Raw genomic sequence first — 8,934 nt, 5'->3', positions numbered from 1 at the left:
CCTTCCCGTGCGGGGCCCTGGCCAGCCGCGTTGGGGATTGGGTGCGCGAGGGAGGGGCGGGGCCAGCGTATGCTAATGGGCCTGCTTGTGAACATTGCGGGGGAAGGACGGGACTCTGCAGTGAATATGCCTGTTGAAGTGTAGGAATTACACTTTGGGACAAAATACCTGTGTTTCATTGAATGCCAAACCCCCCCAAGTGAGACGCGCAGCTTGTTCTGGGGAAGGCAGAGAAAAAGATTTGTCCAGTATTATTTGCGGCATAGAGCAGATCGGAGCCTGATTTTCAGCTCGTTCACCTTCCCTTTCCGCTTAGCCGAAAGCTGAAAGCCTAGCTGCTGCTGCTCGATTCTGGTCGTCGCCAGTGGATTTTGGTAAAAGGCTAAAAAAAGAATGTTCTGTAAGACTGAGAAATGGGAGAAGAGAGACTAGGAGTAAGCTACCAGATGGCAAAATTTCCTGAAGAAAGATTAGCTTGATTCATGGAATGTGAAGGCTGTTGAAAAAGAGTGAGATGAGCTTTAACACCTGTAGAGTGAAGAGCGATAAACTATTAAATCAATTGACTCGAGCCACTGCCTGAGTAGAAGTGCCACAGCTGCTGCAAGCAGACATCGGAGCACTGTGCTTTTCCTCTAGGCAGAAGAGCAGCTTCCCTGTTTAAGACATGGGACCCAGCTTTTTGGGCATAGAAAATTTTTTGGGGGAAGGCAAAGGGTACATGTGGTATGCAATTAAATATGGTATTTTAAAAACCTAAGGCATCAAATTTGTGCTTTTAATGTTAGTGTCACTTTTCACCCTGTCTGGTCCAATGGGTTTACTTAATAATATATTTTTTTCTCTTAAACACTGGCCTGAGTAACATGAGGAAACAGTGGGTAGATAGTATAGATTTATGTTCCCTCTTCTTACTCCCCTTCTCTACTTGATCACTGTCTGTTTCGTAGCCTACATGAATTAAATGTGGATATCAGGGTCCCAGTGCTCAGATGAACTCTTCATGTAGACCTCCTTGATATTATGGAGGCTCTGTGAGAGTGTATAGGGTCTTCTCACACGGAGTTGGATGTCTGTGGGTGTCTCCACGTGCACCAAGCCAAATCCGTCTCTCAAATGTTGTCCATCTTCCTCAGATCATCTCTGGTGGCACTCTTGGCATTACGGCAAGCAGTCAAAATGGAGAAGCTAATGATTGTACACCTTTACAGATGTGGTCCATCTGGACTAGGATTGGGGCATATCAACAGTTGAATGTTTTGGTTTCTTCATTTCTACCACACACTGATTTCTTTGTGTGTGAAAGTGTCTTGGTCCTTTGGGGAAGGAACAGGATCATGGCGCTTGTTCTTTAGACAGTTTTTTTTTTTTTTAAATCATTATCTATTGCATCTAGGCACTGGTACCAAAAAACCAAAGCTGTGTAAGTTATGATGCATCATGGTAGGTAGCAAAACTGCCTGTGTGTTTGAAAGTTAATTTGCGAATAACTTGACTGTTCAACCAAATGGTCAACTAAATTGTGTTTTGCAGTTGTGCTGTTCAGACCACCATATGTGGATCCTGGGAACCTGCCGGGGAGAAGCAAGTTCTTGGGCATTGTGGCCCAAGTGTTACTGTCAGTCTTGACAGGTCACTTCTAAGAAAAGACAAAAAGTGGTACTTGACTTATGGTAAATAGACTCACCTGGTATAAAGAGGTGAGACGAACCCGGTGCCAACAGTCTCTGTGTTTAGCATCTTTGAGAGCCTGTCTTCAATCATGCTTTGATCTGCATACGTTTAGACTTCGTCCTACTTTTGGCATGGCCTTTTATTTTTCCAGTTTGTTCTTATTTTTCAAATGTCTTGTTGATGAAACCTGTGGCAGCCCTTTTTCCAAAAAAGTCTAATGAATCTAACTTTGACGCTGCACGTAAGTCTTCTCTAGCTGTGTGCGTCTTAGTGATTTTAATGAGGTACCATTTTGGATTACATCCTCTTGAATTTCACTGTGTTGTCCAAAACAAAACAAAACAAGCATGAAATACACAGCAGGAGAAAAGGGACTGTGTGCGAACTTATACCAAACACGCCTCTATCAACTAAAATAAAGTAGAAGGAATAAAAATTTGGCCCAACAGCCTTGATGCCTGCATACTAATGAAGACAAAAAAAATTGCCCTCTTATTTTTTAGAAAAGTGTAAGAACTTTCAGTAGAGATAACAAAATACCAACTGTTTAAGAGAGGGATCCAAAATAATTTTGATAGATTTTTAGGGCATAGTTTATCGATTTTTAAAAATACTTAGTTTCTGTATGGTAGGTTTAAAGTATTCTTTCAGAACGGATCAGGTTTATCAGAGGAAAATAGTGGACTTAGTTTAAGGTCCACTGCACTGTGATTTTGCTTTTTCCTGTGGATATATGCGCCTATTACCTATATGTATACTGATGGGATTATGCGTAGAGACATTAATTATAAACTTGCTTGAAAGCTCAGTATGTTGGGTATAGTGCCTTGACATGAATATGTACGTGGACCTTGGGTGCTAAGCATACATATTGCAGGAAGAAGAGTTCTTGGAAAGTTTAACGGGAAGGAAAGCAACTATAAGGAGTAAGAACAGACGTACCGGGAAGGTTCTCTAGGGTAACTAGGTTATGGGGCCTTGAATTTGCTATGGCAGTTTTGACAGATAGAAACTGTCACTTAAATTTTGTTTTCATGGTTTGACATGAGCCTCTCCCAGTGCTTTGTAACTACTTGCTTGCCAAACCTTGAGGTGAACTTATGCAGGGTGTTTTTAAATGTTCATTTATTATCCATTATAAAGGCTTTGTACCATTCACTTAGTATCTGGTATGCCAGATAGGACTTGACCTGGTAATTTGATTCCCTCATATTTAAATGCTAGGAATATAGTAGAGGGACTGGTGGTTATACCAGCAGTGATTCAAATTTGATTTAAGCAGAGTTCTTTTTGAACAACAGAATCTTTGTCTGCCAGGCTGGAGATCCAGTTTCGATTCCCGGATGCATGTGTAACTGCGGTCATATTGAGGCACTGAATGTCTGGACATGGTCTAAAGCGGGGATGGAAGGTCTGGGCAACCTGTACTCCTCCATGCTCCTGCCCGCAAGCGTTCATGTCGAAAGTGCTGATGATCTCTCGCATACCGCATATTAAGTATTTCTGTTCCACATTTGGACTAAAGTGAGACCTGGTGAAGCTTTTTGTTGAAAACATGAATGAGCCTAGAGTACTTGGTGGTTAAGATGCTGAGCTGTGATTTGGAGATGAGTCAGATCTCTTTCCCCTTGATTAAGACCTGTGACTTGAAGCAGGGCTGTCCACATCTTAGGCAAGTCCCCTAACCACCAGGCTGTTGGCTGTTTTTGTCTATCTGGCATTCTGGACCTGAGAAGCCTCTCTGGAAAGTTTTGTCAGAAATGTTGCATTCCTGTGACAAGCTTGAACCAACTGATTTTTTTTTTTTTCTGGCGCACATGCTGAAAAATTCACTAAAGGCTAGGCACTTTTAATTTTTGTCCTGTCCTACCTCAAACCGTGTCAGGATGGGGGTATATCTACAGGAAGCCTTGTAACAACCATCTTGACTCAAGAAGGAACAGAATTGATGAGTTTAATGAGGAACTTCATCGAAGCTTTCTTGGATGAATTTGTAGTCACCGAGATGCAAAATGGAGGGCAGAGGCATAAGGAAACAAATAATGAAGGATTAGCAGACCCCAAGAGAAGTTGAGTGGGATGGCTGCCCAGATTTTCCCAAAATACTGACACACACATATAGTTAGGGAATGGGGTATGCTCTAGCTGCCCAAGCTTGGATAGTGTGAAAAGAGCTGCTGTGTGTATAGAGGTCAACTATGCTTGCTGTAAGCAGGTCAGATGAACGTTTCAGTGAGCTAAAATGCACGTTTGAGTGTGCAATTTGTATGTGGGACTGAGAGAGGGCACCCAGAAGTTGAACCCTTTTTTTGGTCTGAAATATAAGTCATAGCTTTGGATCCTCTGACCAACATAGGATGGCACAGACACTCAAAGGACCAGCCTGTACTAGCTGAGAAGATAATTTGTCATCCTAGAAAAAATGCCAAAATTAGTTTTGCTATAATTAGCTAAACAGCAGTGGAGTTCAAAATAAATCACTTCTGAAATATTCTGTGTTAGTGTTGATGGGAACGAAGAACCAAAATAATAATTATTAAACATGAACATTGTTTACTAAGTAAATATAATTATATTAGTAAAGGCTGAAATTATCAGATGGTGAGGATTTATATTTCAATTTTTGTTTACATGATTTAACTATAATTCATTAATATCTTGGTGCTGCTATAGAACTCTCTGCATACTTAAAAAACTAAAGTGAATTGACTCCCAGAGCCTCAGTCTTACTTGAATATTAATACAGAAATATATTTATGCACAAATGGTGTAATTGAGAAGCCATTAATACCCAAACAGAAACAACATTTGATTTTTATGTAACTGCTTAGTAAGGTTTATAAAAAAACCAAAAAGCTTGTTGCAGTTTTATTATATCAATAAATTGCTGGCACATGCGTATATCTGTATCCACCTCTCCTGTGTCACAAATTGTTATATGCAAGTTTTAAAAGAGTTTTGCAGATATGGTTATGCTCACTGGTGTGGATATAACACATCTTAGTTTCAACGTATTTTAAAGGAATGTTTTTACAATGAGGTTTTAGGATTGAATATTTTTTGCCAGTGAATTTTTAGCAAAATTTATGATCCATGTATTCTGGCTTAAAATCCATCTTTAAGGAGTGAATGAGGGCCATAGAATTACTAACATTGAAACTTTTTTTGAATGGGTTTTTGGAGCAGACCTTAATGGATGTGTAATAGATTAGGCTTTCCCCTCCCACCCCCAATCAATTGCTGCTACATTAATGTAATGATTTTGAGCTTTGTTTCCTGTCATACAAGTCTCATTCATTAAACACTGAGGAAAACACCAGAGGTGCTGAGCATCTATAGTGCCTTCTGATGTCCATAGACTTGGTGGGTGCTTGGTCCTCTTCTGGATCTGACCGTGTAGTTAAGTGCCTACTTGTTACCATTGCCTTTGGAAGAGGGAAGAAAGGAAGGTCAAATATATGAGTACTGAAAATAAATGAAAATAGTGCCTCAGGTTCTGGAGAGCTCATGTATTTCTCTGTGGGATAATGATACAAATGCTGTTACATGCATTTCATCAGGGCTTGGTTTTTAAGTAGCAATATTTCTTTGATGCATGTGGATAAGCCTCCTTAATATGAAATGCTCAGTGCTGTTTCTTGTTGACTCCACTGCTGAGAGTTAAATCCCTGCAGTGGGAGTAGGATTGAAATGGCGACAGCAAATGTCCCAGCTGCTGCACTTAATGGGTTGCTGTTGCTGAGCTTGTAATGGTGTCAGATGGGAGTGGTAAGAGGGTGCTTACCAAGAAGCTTCTGCTTAGATGAATCTTGTCATAGGTCTGTGATTTTAGCCGTCCAGTGTTCCAGCATAAAAAAAACAAACGTTTGAAAGAAAGCAGACATTTAATCCCAGCAAGCCTGAGATTTAACTCCTCTCTTGGCATTGTTCCCTTTTAAGCAGGAGGCAAGGATTGGAGTTGCAGGTCTCTCTCTCAGCAATTTGACTGCATTCTCATGAAAGGAATCCCATAACCTGTCTTTACATTTCTCTTTGGATTTCAGCTGCTTAGGTGTAAAATTGGCTTGCCATTGTTTATAGTGCTTCCTTTTCTCCCTAACCTGCATATGCTGTGTATGTATGAAACTCTTTTAAAAGCTCTTTTTTCCTTTATCATGCCAAAACATTGTTCTTTAATTTTTTCTGCCTATCAGAAACTGGCAGAGAGGATAGTCTGGCCTTCAAAGGTTGGTATGTGAACCCTTTTTTCAATAGAGAAAATAAGTTATCTGACAGTTTAGCTTTTATTTGCCTCAAATACCCCTATTTCCTGCCTCCCCAAAATAATAGTAAACCTGAAGTGTCCTGAATGAGCGATGCCAAGGTTAGATTAACTTACACAAAGCTACTGTTTACCCCTCCCTGCTTTTCACTCCTTTTGTCCTTGGGCTTTTTTTCTGTTGGTTGACTCTGAGTCACAGTGATCATCTCTCTAGCAGGATTCTCTTTGCACTACATAATTGTGGCTTTGTAATGATCAAAATGAAGTAATGGCTTATTTAATGTTACAAGCCTTTACTTGTTTGGCAGGCTGTTCTTCAGGCAATGAAATTGAAGGATTCACAGATCGTTATAAATCATCACTGGCGATCCCTCATGGTCGAGGATGATCACTCCCATGGGTCAAGTTAAAGGGTTGTAGATGAGTCAGTTAATGGCTAAGGCTGATCCTAGAGCTGCAGACTCTCTGGCAGATGCCACAGGTGGTGGTTAAAGTGGGGTTGAACCACAGATTTCTTGGTCTTGTTTCTTGTCTTTCCATTTCTGTTGTTTTTCTGCCTCCAGGGCAAGATGGTTTTCTTTAAAGTAAGGTGTACCTTTTCTCACAAGGCATTGCCAGGTAGCCCTGTTCCAGGCTAGTTTTTTCCCAATCTGTGGTGTCCGTGCCACACTTCTTAGTGTTCACCTTGAGTGTGTCCTTGAGGTGTTCCCTCTGGCTGCTGCATGTCCTTTGTCCTTGGCTGAGTTGGGAGTATTGCAGTGGTTTTGGTAAATATACCTCAGATGTGCACACAGTGCCCTGTCCACCACAGCTGATGCTGAATAATCAATGCTTCCATACTGGTGGTGTTAGCACTGGGAGGACAGTGGCATCTTCCCACTTTATGCCAAGGATCTTCCAGAGGTGGAGCTGGTGATGGCGTTCCAGGCTTTTCAGGTGGTCCCTGTAGGTCACCCAACTTCACAGTGGTCGAGAGGAACTGGGGTTACCACAGCCTTGTATAGTAGGAGCTTTGTTCAAGTCCTTACGTTGTAATTGTTGAATGAATGATGATTCAGTCTTCTGAAGGCACAGCTGGCACATTGGATCCTATACTGAATCTCCCTGTTGATGTTGGCTCTCTTTGAGAGGTGGCTGCTGAGGTATGCAAGTGTTCAACATTCACCAGCTCCTGTCTATCAATGAGGAACTTTGCTGGGGGAGTTGTTTAATTATTTTCAAACAAAAACATGCTTTTTGTTTGATAGCCTTTATTCATTTAACTTCTTGAAACTTTGCACTTTTAGAGGAAGGTAAGGGCTTGATTTTGGGTGCACAAACTTAGAGAGAGAAAATAGGGCTGATGGGCAAGTAATCAAGTCTGTTATCTCTCATCTCCATACACGGACATTAACAAGGATGTTATCTCTAGAGATACAAATCCACAGTTTGAAACTAAGCATCACAGATGCTTAGTTTCAAACTGTGAAAATAATTAAAGCAAATCTTCCTGACCAGTGATTTAAATCATGACTTTAATAATGATTTAAAAGGGTTTGATTTAAATCAAATCCACCCTGGTCGCAGTTAAATCTACCAGAACTCCAGAGGTCTGGTAGAATTCTGGGCCTGTGTAGTTGTCTGCTTGCAGGCATGTACAATGGCAGCCTTAAAGAGTACCATACAGTCATGTTCAGTTAAGATTGAAAGGGAAGACTTCAGTGGACCAGAGACCTCCATAATGACATGAAGTCTAGTCAGTCTACTGGTTAAGTTCCTATTGCAAAAAGACTAAAGTCCACATTTCTGGAAATGGGCATGCACTGTTATGCGTATAGGGTGGTTATTGTGTACAGGCACCATCCTGACGTGACTTGGGTGCCCACATGGTTGGATGCATATGACCTTTTAAAAGCTTGAACCGAAGTGTCTGTCTAAGTTAGAGAAGGCACAAGAAAAAACAGGATGGTTTTTGGGGAGTTATTTTGTTTTGTCCTATCTGCCTGACCTTGTCTTGAATCTTGTGCCAATCTCTGCACAACAAAAGGGATGGTGGTAGTGGTGATGAGAGTTGTTGAACTTCTTAGCTATTATTTCCTAAGTGTTTGCCAGGTTAAATAGCTGTAAACTTAGCAAGTTATAACAGTCCAGCAGAAAATCTTTTTCTTCTAGTATTCATTCACCTTTTATGAAGTTCTCTTGTCCATAGATTTTTTTTTTTCCCCATTAAAACTGGAATTGACAAATCCTGATGTTTCTACTGGTTTAAGAAATAAGTTCAGAAATAAGTAAAGAAATTATCTCCTAAGTGGCGATAAGAAAGCATAACATCTCCCCCTCCCCCTCCCAGTTGTCTGCAACTGTAACTTTAATGTTCTTGGTTTTTATAGAGTACTTTGGTGATCTGTTATCACACTTTCTAGCATACCACTGTGGAATCAGAAAAAAAAAAAATGCCTTAAACTTTGATCGTATGAGTTATAAGATGACATAACCGCTTTGTGGGGAATTGCTGGCTCTGTATAGTAGAGCAGATAAGGGAAAGTGTTTGTTCTTTGTAACTCCTCTTTAACTGCTTTGTTCACCGCGGCCTTGAAGATAGCAGAAAAAAGTATGTACAAACTCTGATTTCCAGGGGCAAGAAGGGAGTGTTAGTTCTCCCCCATAATTCCCATCCTGATAACAGCAAAGCAGGAAGAGCTAGTGTTTGTCGTTGCTTTTTCTAGCAAACTCCACTATACGATCATGTGAGTTGTAGCGACTGTTAAAAAGTATATAAGCCTCCTGATTTTGCTCTTGAGGGGGGAACCCCTTCCAAGTGCTTGGGAATTCAATGTCACTTTGGGGTCCCCCCCTACAGCTGTAGTTTCATTTGAATAAAAGCTTCTGCTGACCTGACCCAAAGTATGCTGCGTGTGTTTCCACGACACCACGCACCCCTTAAGAGACATCCTGTCTTTGGGGAAGTAGAATGAAGAGAAAAATATTTTATCTTCCAGAATTTTGGCTACATAGAGCAG

General features: G+C 40.8%; 1 protein-coding gene across 1 annotated transcript in view; it reads left to right on the top strand.

Annotated features, from left to right (window-relative positions):
* GTF2I (general transcription factor IIi) overlaps nucleotides 1–8,934 on the top strand; it is a 110,013-nt gene that overhangs the window by 12,320 nt on the left and 88,759 nt on the right.

The sequence above is a fragment of the Alligator sinensis genome, unplaced genomic scaffold (assembly GCF_000455745.1).
Source record: "Alligator sinensis unplaced genomic scaffold, ASM45574v1 scaffold1291_1, whole genome shotgun sequence".
Lineage (NCBI taxonomy): Eukaryota > Metazoa > Chordata > Crocodylia > Alligatoridae > Alligator > Alligator sinensis.
The sequence above is the reverse complement of the archived record's forward strand: the minus strand, read 5'-3'. Positions and strand labels throughout refer to the sequence as shown.